Source organism: Triticum aestivum, chromosome 7D, assembly GCF_018294505.1.
Source record: "Triticum aestivum cultivar Chinese Spring chromosome 7D, IWGSC CS RefSeq v2.1, whole genome shotgun sequence".
Lineage (NCBI taxonomy): Eukaryota > Viridiplantae > Streptophyta > Magnoliopsida > Poales > Poaceae > Triticum > Triticum aestivum.
This window is the reverse complement of record NC_057814.1, coordinates 589,443,573-589,461,052: the sequence shown is the minus strand read 5'-3', so window position 1 is coordinate 589,461,052 and position 17,480 is coordinate 589,443,573.

The window sequence follows — 17,480 nt, the reverse complement described above, 5'->3', positions numbered from 1 at the left end:
TGGCATGAACGGGACCAATGGGCCTCGCTCCTGGCCCACATACATTGGTCCCGGTTCGTGCCAAGAACCGGGACAGAAGGGGGAGCTTTAGTCCCGGTTCCAGCTACGAACCGGGACAAATGAGTTGCCTATATATACCCCCTCGCCGCAGCAGAGCACTCCACAGTGCTCTGTTTTTTCTGGCCGGCGAGGCGAGGGCATTTGGGTGCTCTAGCTCACCTCCTATGCACATGAGGTGTTCGATGAAATGCCTGATCCGCATTAGTTAAGCTTTCTCCTCTCGAAGCTCGACCTCCGAGCTCCATTTTCCCCGAGATTTGTCTAGGTTTAGCGGTCCATCACGTCCCGTCCCCGTCTTCACCGCCGTCGATCGCCCGCGCCGATCTCGTCGCCAGCACCACCGTAGTGAGCCTCTTGTTCTTATCTTTTTTCTGAAAGAAAAAATTCTTACTTCAGACAGATACTTGTCTAATTTTCTTACTTTTATTATTCCTTGTTATTATATAGTGCGATGGTTTTGGTTTCCGCCCCCGTCGGCCCTCGTCCTGTCTATGATTCGGATGTGGTATATATTATCTTTTTATAACTATTTGGTTCATTTATTGTTTATGACAATTATGCCCACCAACGTGACATAGATTTTATTTATCTAGGAGGTGGTTGAACCGGAAATTCCAATCGACCCTATTGTCGAGAGGTTAAATTTAGTTGAAGAAGAAAACAATTACTTGAAGGAAAAAATAAAAAAATTGAAGCGGAGAAGATGATATTGGAGTTGCATGTTGCGGATGTCGTCGATGATCACAAGATCAAGATGGATGCAATGCGGTTGAAGATTAGAAAGATTAGAAAATATGCCATTCATACCGAGCCTTGGTATCATTATGCCGTTGGATCAATTGCTACCTTGGTTGTGATTATGATCGCATTTGTTGTTGCATTGAAAGGTTTTACATAGTTTCAATGTATGGCTTAACTAAATGCTTTGGAGAGCTATATGTTGTTCAATTTGAACTATGTATGTACTTTGGTTTTAATGTGATGATGAACTACTATTAATTTGGTCACTTATCTATCCATGTGAATCTGTAATGGTTTTTGACACACATAATTATGGGTCACTTTTTAGCACATGCTATGTGGGTGAAATGATGATACCCTGCCAACTTTCAACCTTTTCAGAATTCATTTGAAATGCTTTTCAATTTCAGGGTCTTATAGCTCAAAAAAATCAGTAAATGCATGAAAAATAACAAATGAAGTCAGAAAGGTTTGAAAATTGATGATGTGGCTTTGAATGGTGCATTTTCAACACACAAAAAGTCTGGAGTTCAAATAAGTTCAAAAAAATGAAATCCCTTTGTAACAGATGAGTTTCCGTATGAAACCCTGATACTTCGAAAGAGATTGTCCATTTTGTACACGAAGTGCATCCAGTTTTTCCAATAACCCTCTCAACTTTTTAGCACATGCTATGTGGGTGAAATGATGATACCATGCCAACTTTCAACCTTTTCAGAGTTCATGTGAAATGCTTTTCAATTTCAGTGTCTTATAGCTCAAAAAAATCAGTAAATGCATGAAAAATAACAAATGAAGTCAAAAGGGTTGAAAATTGATGATGTGGCTTTGAATGATGCATTTTGAAAACACAAAAAGTCTGGAGTTCAAATAAGTTCAAAAAAAATGAAATCCCTTTGTAACAGATGAGTTTCTGTATGAAACCCTGATACTTCGAAAGAGATTGTCCATTTTGTACACGAAGTGCATCCAGTTTTTCCTATAACCCTCTCAACTTTTTAGCACATGCTATGTGGGTGAAATGATGATACCATGCCAACTTTCAACCTTTTCAGAGTTCATTTGAATTGGTTTTCAATTTCAGGGTCTTATAGCTCAAAAAAAAACCCAGTAAATGCATGAAAAATAACAAATGAAGTCAGAAAGGGTTGAAAATTGATGATGTGGCTTTGAATGGTGCATTTTGAACACACAAAAAGTCTGGAGTTCAAATAAGTTCAGAAAAATGAAATCCCTTTGTAACATTTGAGTTTCCGTATGAAACCCTGATACTTCGAAAGATATTGTCCATTTTGTACACGAAGTGCATCCAGTTTTTCCTATAACCCTCTCAACTTTTTAGCACATGCTATGTGGGTGAAATGATGATACCATGTTTCTACCTCTTGAGCACTGCGTTGGTTTTCCCTTGAATATGAAAGGGTGATGCAATAAAGTAGCGTAAGTATTTCCCTCAGTTTTTGAGAACCAAGGTATCAATCCAGTAGGAGACCACACTCAAGTCCCACGCACCTACACAAACAAATAGGAACCTTGCAACCAACGCGATAAAGGGGTTGTCAATCCCTTCACGGCCACTTGCAAAAGTGAGATCTGATAGAGATGATAAGATAATATTTTTGGTATTTTTATGATAAAAACTAAAAGTAAAGAACGCAAAGTAAAATAGATGTAAACTTATATGATGGAGAATAGACCCGGGGGCCATAGGTTTCACTAGTGGCTTCTCTCAAGAGCATAAGTATTACGGTGGGTAAACGAATTACTGTCGAGCAATTGATAGAATTGAGCATAATTATGAGAATATCTAGGTATGATCATGTATATAGGCATCACGTCTGTGACAAGTAGACCGACTCCTGCCTGCATCTACTACTATTACTCCACACATCGACCGCTATCCAGCATGCATCTAGAGTATTAAGTTCATCAAAATGGAGTAACACTTTAAGCAAGATGACATGATGTAGAGGGATAAACTCATGCAATATGATATAAACCCCATCTTTTTTTCCTCGATGGCAACAATACAATACGTGTCGTTTCCCCTACTGTCACTGGAATCGAGCACCGCAAGATTGAACCCAAAGCTAAGCACTTCTCCCATTGCAAGAAAGATCAATCTAGTAGGCCAAACCAAACTGATAATTCGAAGAGACTTGCAAAGATAACCAATCATACATAAAAGAATTCAGAGGAGATTCAAATATTGTTCAAAGATAATCTTGATCATAAACCCACAATTCATCGGATCTCGACAAACACACCGCAAAAGAAGAGTTACATCAAATAGATCTCCAAGAGAATCGAGGAGAACTTTGTATTGAGATCCAAAGAGAGAGAAGAAGCCATCTAGCTAATAACTATGGACCCGAAGGTCTGAGGTAAACTACTCACACATCATCGGAGAGGCTATGGCGTTGATGTAGAAGCCCTCCGTGAACAATGCCCCCTCCGGTGGAGCGCCGGAAAAGGCCCCAAGATGGGATCTCACGGGTACAGAAGGTTGCGGCGGTGGAAATAGGGTTTTTGCTCCGTATATGATGTTTCCAGGGTATATGGGTGAACGAAATATGCCCTAGAGGCAATAATAAAGTTATTATTTATTTCCTTATATCATGATAAATGTTTATTATTCATGCTAGAATTGCATTAACCGGAAACATAATACTTGTGTGAATACATAGACAAACAGAGTGTCACTAGTATGCCTCTACTTGACTAGCTCGTTGATCAAAGATGGTTATGTTTCCTAGCCATAGACATGAGTTGTCATTTGATTAACGGGATCACATCATTAGGAGAATGATGTGATTGACTTGACCCATTCCGTTAGCTTAGCACTCAATCGTTTAGTATGTCGCTATTGCTTTCTTCATGACTTATACATGTTCCTATGACTATGAGATTATGCAACTCCCGTTTACCGGAGGAACACTTTGTGTGCTACCAAACGTCACTACGTAACTGGGTGATTATAAAGGTGCTCTACAGGTGTCTCCAAAGGTACTTGTTGGGTTGGCGTATTTCGAGATTAGGATTTGTCACTCTGATTGTCGGAGAGGTATCTCTGGGCCCTCTCGGTAATGCACATCACTTAATCCTTGCAAGCATTGCAACTAATGAGTTAGTTGTGGTATGATGTATTACGGAACGAGTAAAGAGACTTGCCGGTAACGAGATTGAACTAGGTATTGAGATATCGACGATCGAATCTCGGGCAAGTAACATACCGATGACAAAGGGAACAGTGTATGTTGTTATGCGGTCTGACCGATAAAGATCTTCGTAGAATATGTGGGAGCCAATATGAGCATCCAGGTTCCGCTATTGGTTATTGACCGGAGACGTGTCTCGGTCATGTCTACATAGTTCTCGAACCCGTAGGGTCCGCACGCTTAACGTTTCGATGACAGTTATATTGTGAGTTTATATGTTTCGATGTACCGAAGGTTGTTCGGAGTCCCGAATGTGATCACGGACATGACGAGGAGTCTCGAAATGATCGAGACATGAAGATTGATATATTGGATGACTATATTCGGACACCGGAATGGTTCCGGGGGTTATCGGATATATACCGGAGTACCGGGGGGTTACTGGACCCCCCCCCCCACGCCCGGAGGCTATTGGGCCTCATGGGCCAAATTGGTGGAAGAGGAGAGGCGGCCAAGGGGCAGCCGCGCGCCCCTCCCCCCCCCCCCAAGTCTGAATTGGACAAGGAGGGGGGCGGCGCCCCCCCTTTCCTTTCCCCCTCTCTCCTTCCCTCTCCTCTCCTAGTCCAACAAGGGAGGGAGTCCTACTCCCGGTGGGAGTAGGACTCCTCCTGGCACGCCTCCTCCTGGCCGGCCGCACCTCCCCCCCTTGCTCCTTTATATACGGGGGAAGGGGGGTACCCTAGACACAACAATTGATCGTTTCATCTTTTAGCCGTGTGCGGTGCCCCCTCCACCATAGTCCACCTCGATAATACTGTAGCAGTGCTTAGGCGAAGCCCTGCGTCGGTAGAACATCATCATCGTCATGACGCCGTCGTGCTGACGAAACTCTCCCTCAACACTCGGCAGGATCGGAGTTCGAGGGACGTCATCGGGCTAAACATGTGCTGAACTCGGAGGTGCCGTGCGTTCGGTACTTGATCGGTCGGTTCGTGAAGACGTACGACTACATCAACCGCGTTGTGCTAACGCTTCCGCTTTCGGTCTACGAGGGTACGTGGACAACACTCTCCCCTCTCGTTGCTATGCATCACCATGATCTTGCGTGTGCGTAGGAATTTTTTTGAAATTACTACGTTCCCCAACAATGGGTATATATAGGCGAAAGAGGTCGATCAGGAGAGCTACGAGGGGCCCACGAGGGTGGGGGCGCGCCCAGGGGGGCAGGCGCGCCTCCCTGCCTTGTGGCCTTCTCGTTGATTGCTTGACGTCCACTCCAAGTCCTCTGGATCACGTTTGTTCCGAAAATCATCTTCCCGATGGTTTCATTCCGTTTGGACTCCGTTTGATATCCTTTAACTTCGAAACACTGAAATAGGCAAAAAAACAACAATTTGGGCTGGGCCTCCGGTTAATAGGTTAGTCCCAAAAATAATATAAAAGTGTGTAATAAATCCCATTAAACATCCAAAACAGAATATATAATAGCATGGAACAATCAAAAATTATAGATACGTTGGAGACGTATCAAGCATCCCCAAGCTTAATTCCTGCTCGTCCTCGAGTAGGTAAATGATAAAAAGAGAATTTTTTATGTAGAATGCTACTTGGCATAATTTTCAATGTAATTCTCTTATTTGTGGCATGAATATTCAGATCCGAAATATTCAAGATAAAAGTTTAATATTGACATAAAAGTAATAATACTTCAAGCATACTAACTAAGCAATTATGTCTTCTCAAAATAACATGGCCAAAGAAAGTTCATCCCTACAAAATCATATAGTTTGGTCATGCTCCATTTTCGTCACACGAGAATGCTCTAATTATGCACAACCCCGATGACAAGCCAAGCAATTGTTTCATACTTTAGTAATCTCAAACTTTTTTCAACTTTCACGCAATATATGAGCGTGAGCCATGGATATAGCACTATGGGTGGAATAGAATATGATGATGGGGGTTATGTGGAGAAGACAAAAAAGGAGAAAGTCTCACATTGATGCAGCTAATCAACGGGCTAGGGAGATGCCCATCGATTGATCTTAATGCAAGGAGTAGGGATTGCCATGCAACGGATGCAAAAGAAACTAAGTGGGTGTGCATCCAACTTGCTTGCTCAAGAAGACCTAGGGCATTTGAGGAAGCCCATTGTTGGAATATACAAGCCAAGTTCTATAATGAAAATTTCCCCCTAGTATATGAAAGTGACAAAACAAGAGACTCTCTATCATAAAGATCATGGTGCTACTTTGAAGCACAAGTGTGGAAAAAAGATAGTAGCATTGCCCCTTTTTTATTTTCATTTTTTGGGACTTTTTTTATTTGGCCTTTCTCTCTCTGTTTTTTTGGGACAATGCTCTATGAATGATGATCATCACATTTCTATTTATTTACAACTCAATGATTACAACTCGGTACTAGAACAAAGTATGGCTCTATATGAATGCCTCCGGTGGTGTACCGGGATGGGCAATGAATCAAGAGTGACATGTATGGAATAATATGCATGGTGTCTTTGCCACAAATATGATGTCAACTACATGATCATGCAAGGCAATATGACAATGATGAAGCGTGTCATGATAAACGGAACGGTGGAAAGTTGCATGGCAATATATCTCGGAATGGCTATGGAAATGCCATAATAGGTAGGTATGGTGGCTGTTTTGAGGAAGATATAAGGAGGTTTATGTGTGATAGAGCGTATCGTATCACGGGGTTTGGATGCACCGGCGAAGTTTGCACCAACTCTCGAGGTGAGAAAGGGCAATGCACGGTACCGAAGAGGCTAGCAATGATGGAAGGATGAGAGTGCGTATAATCCATGGACTCAACATTAGTCATAAAGAACTCACATACTTATTGCAAAAATCTACAAGTCATCAAAAACCAAGCACTACGCGCATGCTCCTAGGGGGATAGATTCGTAGGAAAAGACCATCGCTCGTCCCCGACCGCCACTCATAAGGAGGACAATCAAAGAACACCTCATGTTTCAAATTTGTTACACAACGTTTACCATACGTGCATGCTACGGGACTTGCAAACTTCAACACAAGTATTTCTCAAATTCACAATTACTCAACTAGCACAACTTTAATATCACTACCTCCATATCTCAAAACAGTCATCAAGCATCAAACTTTTCTTAGTATTCAACGCACTTATAAGAAAGTTTTTACTAATCTTGGACGCCTATCATATTAGGACTAATTTCATAATTTAAGCAAATTACCATGCTGTTCTGTAGGACTCTCAAAATGATATAAGTGAAGCACGAGAGAATAATAATTTCTATAAAACAAAACCACCACCATGCTCTAAAGGATATAAGTGAAGCACTAGAGCAAAAACTATATAGCTCAAAAGGTATAAGTGAAGCACATATAGTATTCTAATAAATTCCGAATCATGTGTGTGCCTCTCAAAAGTGTATTCAGCGAGGATGATTGTGGTAAACTAAAAAGCAAAGACTCAAATCATACAAGACGCTCCAAGCAAAACACATATCATGTGGTGAATAAAAATATAGCTCCAAGTAAAGTTACCGATGGACGAAGACGAAAGAGGGGATGCCTTCCGGGGCATCCCCAAGCTTAGGCTTTTGGTTGTCCTTGAATTTTACCTTGCGGTGCCTCGGGCATCCCCAAGCTTAGGCTTTTGCCAATCCTTGTTCCATAATCCATCAAATCCTTACCCAAAACTTTAAAACTTCACAACACAAAACTCAACAGGAAATCTCATGAGCTCCGTTAGCGAAAGAAAACAAAACACCACTTCAAGGTACTGTATTGAACTCATTCTTTATTTATATTGGTGTTAAACCTACTGTATTCCAACTTCTCTATGGTTTATAAACTGTTTTACTAACCATAGACTCGTCAAAATAAGCAAACAACACACGAAAAACAGAATCTGTCAAAAACAGAACAGTCTGTAGTAATCAGATTTGTTAGAAAACTTCTGGAACTCCAAAAATCCTGAAAAACTAGGACAACCTGTACGATTTGCGTACTGATCTACTACAAAATGAATCGGTAATTCATCATGTTCTGGTGAGTTTAAACAATTATATTCATGAGCGCAAAGTTTCTGTATTTTTCAGCAAGATCAAATAACTATCATCCAAGAAGGTCCTATTGGTTCTACTTAGCACAAACACTAATTAAAACACAAAAACAAATCTAACCAGATGCTAGATCAAAAGTTTATTCCTAAACAGGAGCAAAAAGCAAAAAACTTAAAATAAAATTGGGTTGCCTCCCAACAAGCGCTATCGTTTAACGCCCCTAGCTAGGCATAAAAGATAAGGATAGATCTAGATATTGCCATCTTTGGGAGGCAACTCTTCAATAAAACACTTATAACCCTTAGGAGTTTCCTTATTTTTATTAATGATTAAACCCCTCGGCAAGAAATCAGGAAAATCATTTGTAGCAAAAGGTTCCTTATTGATAGCAAGAAAGTTGGGGTGAACAATTATGGATTTGAGATCCGCGTTTTCCTTACTAGAAGTTTCACCCTTATTTTTAGGAACATACATCAATTTGGCAATTTTAGTAGGAGGTTTTGGAGTATTTTTCGCGGAAGAAAAGGCAGACCCTAAGTTGGTAATAATATCCTCGATTTTATCAATTGTAGTGGAATCTTGATCTATCTTTTCATTAACCATGGGTTCCTTTTCTTTGAAATTTTTAAAAGCAACGCCTACCTTAGATCCATATTGGGTAATTTGGTTGTGGATCTTTTTATCCAAATTTTCAATCAACTCTACTGTGGAAACTTTATTTTCAATAATTTCAAGCCTTTGCATCACATATTCCAAAGTTAAAATAGTTCCATTAACCAAGAGAGGTGGTGGCACAAACAAATCTATCATAGCATTATAAGAATCAAAAGTATGGCTACCCAAAAAAATCCCTCCGGTAATGGTATCAAGAATATATCTATTCCAGGGAGTGATGCCTACATAAAAATTGCGAAGAAGAACGGAAGTAGATTGCTTCCTAGTAGATCTATTTTGCGCATTGCAAATTCTATACCAAGCATCTTTTAGAATTTCTCCCTCCCTTTGTTTAAAATTAAGAACTTCATTCTCGGGAGACAAAGGAGTGGATAAAGGAATAGCCATAATGATGAGGCAAGCGAAAAAAGAGGCGAACGGAAAAAGAGGGCGAATAAAACGGCAATGGTGAAGTGGGGGAGAGGAAAACGAGAGACAAATGGCAAATAATGTAATGCGAGGGATTAGAGTTTGTGATGGGTGCTTGGTATGTCTTGACTTGTGCGTAGACTCCCCGGCAACGACGCCAGAAATGGCTCGTTGACTGGAAATCAAATCTTGACTTGACTTGGTGCACACCTCCCCGGCAACGGCGCCAGAAATCCTTCTTGCTACCTCTTAAGCACTGCGTTGGTTTTCCCTTGAAGAGGAAAGGGTGATGCAGTAAAGTAGCGTAAGTATTTCCCTCAGTTTTTGAGAACCAAGGTATCAATCCAGTAGGAGACCACGCTCAAGTCCCACGCACCTACACAAACAAATAAGAACATTGCAACCAACGCGATAAAGGGGTTGGCAATCCCTTCACGGCCACTTGCAAAAGTGAGATCTGATAGAGATGATCAGATAATATTTTTGGTATTTTTATGATAAAGACTAAAATTAAAGAACGCAAAGTAAAATAGATGTAAACTTATATGATGGAGAATAGACCCGGGGGCCATAGGTTTCACTAGTGGCTTCTCTCAAGAGCATAAGTATTACCGTGGGTAAACGAATTACTGTCGAGCAATTGATAGAATTGAGCATAGTTATGAGAATATCTAGGTATGATCATGTATATAGGCATCACGTCCGTGACAAGTAGACCGACTCCTGCCTGCATCTACTACTATTACTCCACACATCGACCGCTATCCAGCATGCATTCAGAGTATTAAGTTCATAAGAACAGAGTAACGCTTTAAGCAAGATGACATGATGTAGAGGGATAAACTCATGCAATATGATATAAACCCCATCTTTTTATCCTCGATGGCAACAATACAATACGTGTCGTTTCCCCTACTGTCATTGGGATCGAGCACCGCAAGATTGAACCCAAAGCTAAGAACTTCTCCCATTGCAAGAAAGATCAATCTAGTAGGCCAAACCAAACTAATATTTCGAAGAGACTTGCAAAGATAACCAATCATACATACAAGAATTCAGAGGAGATTCAAATATTGTTCAAAGATAATCTTGATCATAAACCCACAATTCATCGGATCTCGACAAACACACCGCAAAAGAAGAGTTACATCAAATAGATCTCCAAGAGAATCAAGGAGAACTTTGTATTGAGATCCAAAGAGAGAGAAGAAGCCATCTAGCTAATAACTATGGACCCGAAGGTCTGAGGTAAACTACTCACACATCATCGGAGAGGCTATGGTGTTGATGTAGAAGCCCTCCATGATCAATGCCCCCTCCGGCGGAGCGCCGGAAAAGGCCCCAAGATGGGATCTCACGGGTACAAAAGGTTGCGGCGGTGGAAGTAGGGTTTTTGCTCCGTATATGATGTTTCCAGGGTATATGAGTATATATATAGGCGAACGAGGTCGGTCAGGAGAGCTACGAGGGGCCCACGAGGGTGGGCGGCGCGCCCAGGGGGACAGGCGCGCCTCCCTACCTCGTGGCCTCCTCGTTGATTGCTTGACGTCCACTCCAAGTCCTCTGGATCATGTTTGTTCCGAAAATCACGTTCCCGAAGGTTTCATTCCATTTCGACTCCGTTTGATATGCTTTTCCTTCGAAACATTGAAATAGGCAAAAAAAACAGCAATTTGGGCTGGGCCTCCGGTTAATAGGTTAGTCCCAAAAATAATATAAAAGTGTATAATAAAGCCCATTAAACATCCAAAACAGAATATATAATAGCATGGAACAATAAAAAATTATAGATACGTTGGAGACGTATCACATGCCAACTTTCAACCTTTTATAAACCTCTAGTATTTTTTAAACTAAAATTACATAAAATTTATGCAACTAAAATTATCAAAGTATTTTCTGTTCAAAACATAAAAAGCAGAAAGAATTATCATAAAGAATTTTTTATTAGAAACTTTAGTAGCAAAAAGAATTTTCATAAAGAATTTTTTTTGATAGAAACTAAAATAACAAAATCTGTTTTTGAATATAATGATAAAACGCAGTAATATTAAATAGCAGGAAAAAGAATCACTCAAAATATATTTTTATAGTGAAGTTATTCACAAACTAGTGATTCACACAAATTTCAAAGAATTAAAATTTAAACTATTCAAATTTGGAAACTAATGGAGTAACAGAAAGTTTATAATTATTCTGACCTAATAGCAAAAAGAATAAAAAAATAAAGCAAAAATCAAAAGAAATAAAATAATTCAAAAAACAAAAAAAATACTGGAAAAAAATAAAAAAATTCCACCTAATGGGCCACACGGCCTGCATACGACTAGAAACCCATCTGTACATGGGCCAGGATTCAGGCCCGCAGGCCCAATAGGCCAACATGGCAGTGACAAGGGTAGGCAAGTACTGCCTGCATATTAGAGAGGAGCTCAGCACCTGAGCCGCAACGCAGCTTATAAACAGGTGCTGAGCTCTCTCAGCTAGCGAGGTGGGACTAAACTTCCCACCGCACCGCGCCAACACAAGGCCTTTGGTCCCGGTTGGTGGCACAAACCGGAACCAATGCCCCCCTTTGGTCCCGGTTCGTGGCACCAACCGGAACCAATGCCCCACCTTTAGTCCCGGTTGGTGCCACCAACCGGGATCAACGGTCCCTGTTTCCTGCCCTTTGGGCTGCTGAAAAGAGACCTTTGGTCCCGGTTGGTGACACCAACCGAGACTAAAGGGGGCTTTGGTCCCGGTTGGTGCTACCAACCGGGACCAAAGGTGTGGCTATATAAGCCAACACTTAGGAAAATTTCACTTCTCATCTCGCAGTTGCCGCCCCGACGACACCAACGACATCGATGCCGCCAGGCTGCCCCGACGCTGCCCGCCGCCCTCGCCGTCACCCGCGCCCCTCGCTCGACGCTGTCGCCCTTCGTTGCCCATGCCCCGACGGGCGCCGCCCCGGCCCTGCCCCGATGCGCGCCGCCCCCATCGTCGCCGTCGCCCTGCCCCGCCCCCTTCGTCGCCGTCGCCCCTACCCCAAGCGCGCGCCCCTGCCCCGTCGCCGCCTCGCCGCCGACCCCGCGCCCCTCCTCACCTTGGTCCGGACGGTGCCCCTGTCTTTTTTTCATATATATGATGATATATATGCTTGTTTTTCATATATATGCTTGTTTTTTCATATATATGATGATATATATACATGTTATCATAATTGTTTTTGTTCATATATATGATGATATTTTATAGAATATGATGTTTTTTGTTCATAGATGATCATATATATGATGTATGCATGGATGTGGGTGAAATATGATTTTTTTTGTTCATAGAATATGATGTTTTTTTTGTTCATGAGAGGGGCGGGGACGTCGAGGAAGTTGTACTGTTTAGGGTTAGGGTGATTGAGGAAGAAGGAAAATAAGGAAAAAGAAGAAAAGAGGAAGAAGGATAAAGGAGAAGAAGAAGGAGAAGAAGAGGAGAAAAAAATAAGAAGAGGAAGTAGAAGCAAAAAAGGAGAATAAGAAGGAATAGAGGAGAAGAAGAAAAATAGAAATTTTCTATTTTTTTCTTCTTCTCCTCTATTCCTTCTTCTTCTCCTCTTTTTTTCTTCTATTTTTTCTTCTTCTCCTCTTTTTTTAGATGTATTTTTTGTATGTATGTATGTATGAGGGATCATAGATGTACTTTTTAGAATTTTCAATCGTGCATAGACCGTTTTTAGACCACGGGAGCACCCCCCCCCCCTATCGTTGCAAAAGTTGCTAAGTGATATTAAGAAGGAAGAAGAAGAAGGAGAGGAAAAAGGAAAATAAGAAGAGGAAGAGAGGAGAAGAAGAGGAGAGGAAGAAGAGGAGAAATAAATAAGAGGAAAAAAGAAGAAAAAGACGAGGAGAAGAACAAAGGAATAGAGGAGAAGAAGAAAAAAATATTCTATTTTTTCTTCTTCTCCTCTATTCCTTTCTTCTTCTCCTCTTTTTTTTCCTTCTTTTTTTTCTTCGATCTTCTCCTCTATTCCTTTCTTCTTCTGCTCTTTTTTCTTCTTCGTCTTCTTATTTTTCATCGGGTATGTCGTTCTCGATATACCCCCTCCCCGGTAACTTCAACATGAGGGGGGGTCGATATACCCCCTCCCCGATAACTTCGACATGAGGGGGCGGGAGGGGGTCGACGAGGGTTCGAGGGGGCGAGGGTCAGGAAATAGCTAGGGTAGAGGGTCGAGGGTCGCCGAGGTTTCAAGGGTTCGAGGGTAGTCGAGGTGTCGAGGGGTCGTGGGTCGAGGGTCGAGGGTCGCCGAGGGGCCGAGGGTCGAGGGGTCGAGGGTCAAGGGTTCGAGGGTCGTCGAGGGGCCGAGGGGTCGAGAGGTTGCCTAGCTAGTGTCAGAGTATTGAAGAAATCCATGGCTTTTGCATATGAACCCTTGAAGCGTTGCCGAGGCCACCCAAATTTACCAAGTTAAAAGAGCGTTGTCGTCGAGGCCACCCCGAACCCTTGAAGCGTTGCCGAGGCCACCCCAAACCTGGGAGAAGCGTCGAGGCCACTAATATGATTCCTTTGTTTTGATTAGGTAGCTAGGTCTACGTTTGCCACTAATATATCCACCTACTTCATGTTTGTATAATAATTGCCATGTTGTAATATTTGCAGAAACAATGGAGCACGGATGAGAGGAGGCAGCAGAAGAGGTGTTGGGGGACATAATCTTAGCCGGAGGTGATGTCTTCTCGTATCTTAACGACAATGATGGTCTGGAAGGACAGGGTGAAGAAGGAGGCTACGGTGATCGAACAATGGAGGATGAAAGACATGATTATGATGGCTCCGGTGACCCAATGCCGGTGCAAGAAGGAGACCGTGATGACGGCTCCGGTGACCGAACAGAGTCCGGCCAGGTATATATATTAGTTAAGCCTGTGCTAACTAGCTAATTGATGCATTCATTGTTTTGGTATGTACACATATTAATTAACTCTCGTCTTTCTTCTTTTTTCTAGCCCTCCGGATCGAGCACAACTTCAGTAAAGAGACGAGGCCCGAAGAAAAAGTTGCGCTTGGATGAAAGGTTTGAGATCATAGCAATCGCGCATGATGGCCAACCGATTGAACCCATCCGGACAAAGGAATCATTTGTTGCTCAGTGCGGGGTTCTTGTTAGGGACAAGATCCCGATCAGCATCCACCAATGGTGTAAGCCTAAGAAGGAAGACCCTGAGGTGTCTTATGTCAACGATATGCAGAAAGATGATCTTTGGACTGTGCTGAAGGCAAATTTCACCCTACCGCCAGAGGAGGATCCGGAGAAGCCAATTAAAGAGCAATTGATCAAGTCTCATGCTCTTAAGAAGATGGCAGAACTATTCAGGAGGTGGAAGAATGAGCTGAAAACATCGTTTGTCGGCCAAGAAAAGACACCAGAATTCACCGGCCGGTATGAGAAGATCAGAGACAAGAGTAAGAAGATGTCAGCGACAAACAAGAAAAATGTTGCGAAGAAGAAGCTTCACCATCGCACGGGGTCAGGTGGCTACCTCAAAGCCCAGCCGTTGTGGGCCAAGGCTGAGAATGACCTGGTTGATAAAGGGGTCGAACTAGAGACATTGAACTGGCCACACCGTTGCCGGACTTGGTTCTTCGGGGTTGGCGGAACCTTGGACCCTGTATCAGGGAAGTGCGTTTGGACGAACGAGCAACTGCGAATACCCGTCACAAAACTTCAGCAGTATATCGATGCAGCACAGCTAGGGACATTCATTCCAGACAGAGAGAACGACGAGCTCACAATGGCCCTTGGGAATCCTGAGCACCCTGGACGGACACGAGGCATGCCAGGCTCCGTTCTGTGGAAGGCTGGGTTTCCGGACATAGGCGGTTACAAATGCCAGGAGAGAAGGAAGAAAGTGGAGCAGACCCAACTGCAAGCGCTGCACGCAAGGGTACGAGCGATAGAGGAACGAGAAGCAGTTCGCAGCAAGCGACATACCGAAGCTACCCCGCCATCTCAGCGGAGAAGCAGCATGGCTTCCACCGAGCTGCTTCAGCTGGAGCCTGTCTTCACGGCTCCTGCTAGCTACCCCGTGGATGCTATCACGGAGTCTCAACATTGCCACCTTATGACGCAATGGCAGAACTTGAAAGTCAAGGCGGCTGTCGGCTCTGTTCGACCTCCTGAACCCGACGCAACTTTTCACTGCCGTCCAATTCCAGAAGGATATGCTAGGGTGACGGTGGATGAAATAACGGAGGGATTTGAGGACCTCGAGCTTGACCACCCTACCGGTGAAGGCGAGACTCAGCTGGGTTCTGCTCTGAAGACTCCATGCCTATGGCGGAAGGAGCTCATCAACCTTTTGAATTGGACGCCTCCGCCTCCTCCTCCTCCTCCAGCGAGTCAGGGCACTTCGCCTCCTCATCCGCCTCCTTCTCCGGAGAGTTATCAGGGCACTCAACCTCCTTATCTGGTGCGTGGAGGCACTCCGCCTCCTTCTCCGCCTGCGCCGGAGCGCCAGAGCAGCCAGCCTCCTCCTTCTCCGCCTCGTCAGCAAGGGCGGAAGAGACCCGCCGCCACTCCGGCTGCTCCGGCGCGTCGTAGTCCTTCTCCTCCACCTCGTAAGCAAGGAAAGAAGACAGCCGTAGCCGCTCCGTCTGCTCCGGCGTCTAGCAGTACAACCAGAGGCGGGAGGCAATACAGATTCGGTCCATCTCTCAAGCCTCTAGAGAAGTTACCATACAAGAGGACAGTGGAGGAAAACGTGGAGGTCTGTCAAACCCAAGTGAGGGACTTCTTTGAAGGGGCGAAAGCAAAGAAACATCCACCTCCGGAGGAGAAGATAGATCTGGTGAAAGCGAAGCGCACTATGGATGCCCTGAAGAAACCACCAAAGTCTCCACCGAAAGGCAACTATGAGCACATTATTGAAAGGTCATACATCGAAGCGGAGCGGTCGGGAAGTACTATAGGTGATCAAAGGTTAGCAGAACGACGAGCTGGGAAAAAAATTGCCCAGCTCGGCGAACAAGCAAACCAATCGTGCCCCCTGCTCAAGGTGTCTAGCGATTTTGTCACTAATCATCCGGTGATTTTACCCAGTACCCATCTTGGAGATTACCTGCCCGACGATGTACATTATGATTTCTTGGAGGTGGACGAACACAAATACCATTACGGGAAGCCTCTCGTCAAAGATGAAAGATCTCTAACAACGATGATGCGAAGATTCCATGATTGGTACATGAAAACCTGCAGAGAGTCTGGGAGGCAGAATACTTTGACGTTGAGAGTTAAATAGGAGCATGACCTCATTGGAAATGATCTGTTGAATGTTCCATTTGAGGAGTTCTTCCAGTTTTTCAATCAAAAGGCCCTCGATAAATTAACGGGCACTTGCTACTGTCTGTAAGTACTACTTCTGTCATTAAGTCTCTATATATAGGTCAGCTCTTCATTGCATGTATATATAATTATCCTCACTATATTATGAAGATTGAAGATCGCCGAATTGAAGAAAAGACAAATCGGTGATGTTGGGTTCATTAGCACAAATCTCATAGATGCATATACGGTTGAATTTCAGGCCAAAGATACCGAGGCCAACTTGCTATGATCGTTGGTATTAAATCAAAACAAAGCTATAATGCTCTTTCCTTACAACTTCAAGTGAGTGTTACTGTCTTGTGCATATTCGGTTTCCCTTATTAGTCGAGGTTATAGTAATGTAATTGATGAGTTATGCATGCGTGCGCAGGTTCCACTATATTCTCCTAGAGATTAAGCTTGAGCAGGGACTAGTAATCATCTTAGACTCGAGACGAAAAGATCCCTAGGAGTATGCGGACATGACTGAAATGCTCGAGAAGTAAGTTAAATCGATCATTATCGCACCATATCGGCAACTTTGTTCATTTCCTGATATCAAGTAATTGTTTTCTTTGTCTGGCAGGGTTTGGAAAAAATTCACCTCAAAAGCTCCGGGACTGCCGAAGAAGCTGCAATTTAAACACCCGAAAGTAAGTACTACTAGCATGTTCTACGCATCTCCTAGTGATTCAAGCGCTAGTTTCATCAATACCATTTAGCATGCTTGCTTATCAGTTTGATTGACCTCTATTTCTTGTAAAGTGGTTGTGGCAGGAAGTCGAGAATAATTACTGTGGATACTACATTTGCGAGTCCATCCGCCACACGACCTGTGAGCGGGGCTACTCTAAAAAATAATATGAAGTGCGTAAGCAATAATATTCACAATTTTATTTTATTACCAACATTTGTGTTGAGTTTCATTCATTCATATAAATGTATTGACCCCCTTCTTCAAATTAGATGTTTCAGATGCGGGATGAACTCCTAGCACCAGATCGCATGCGAGCAATTCAAGAGG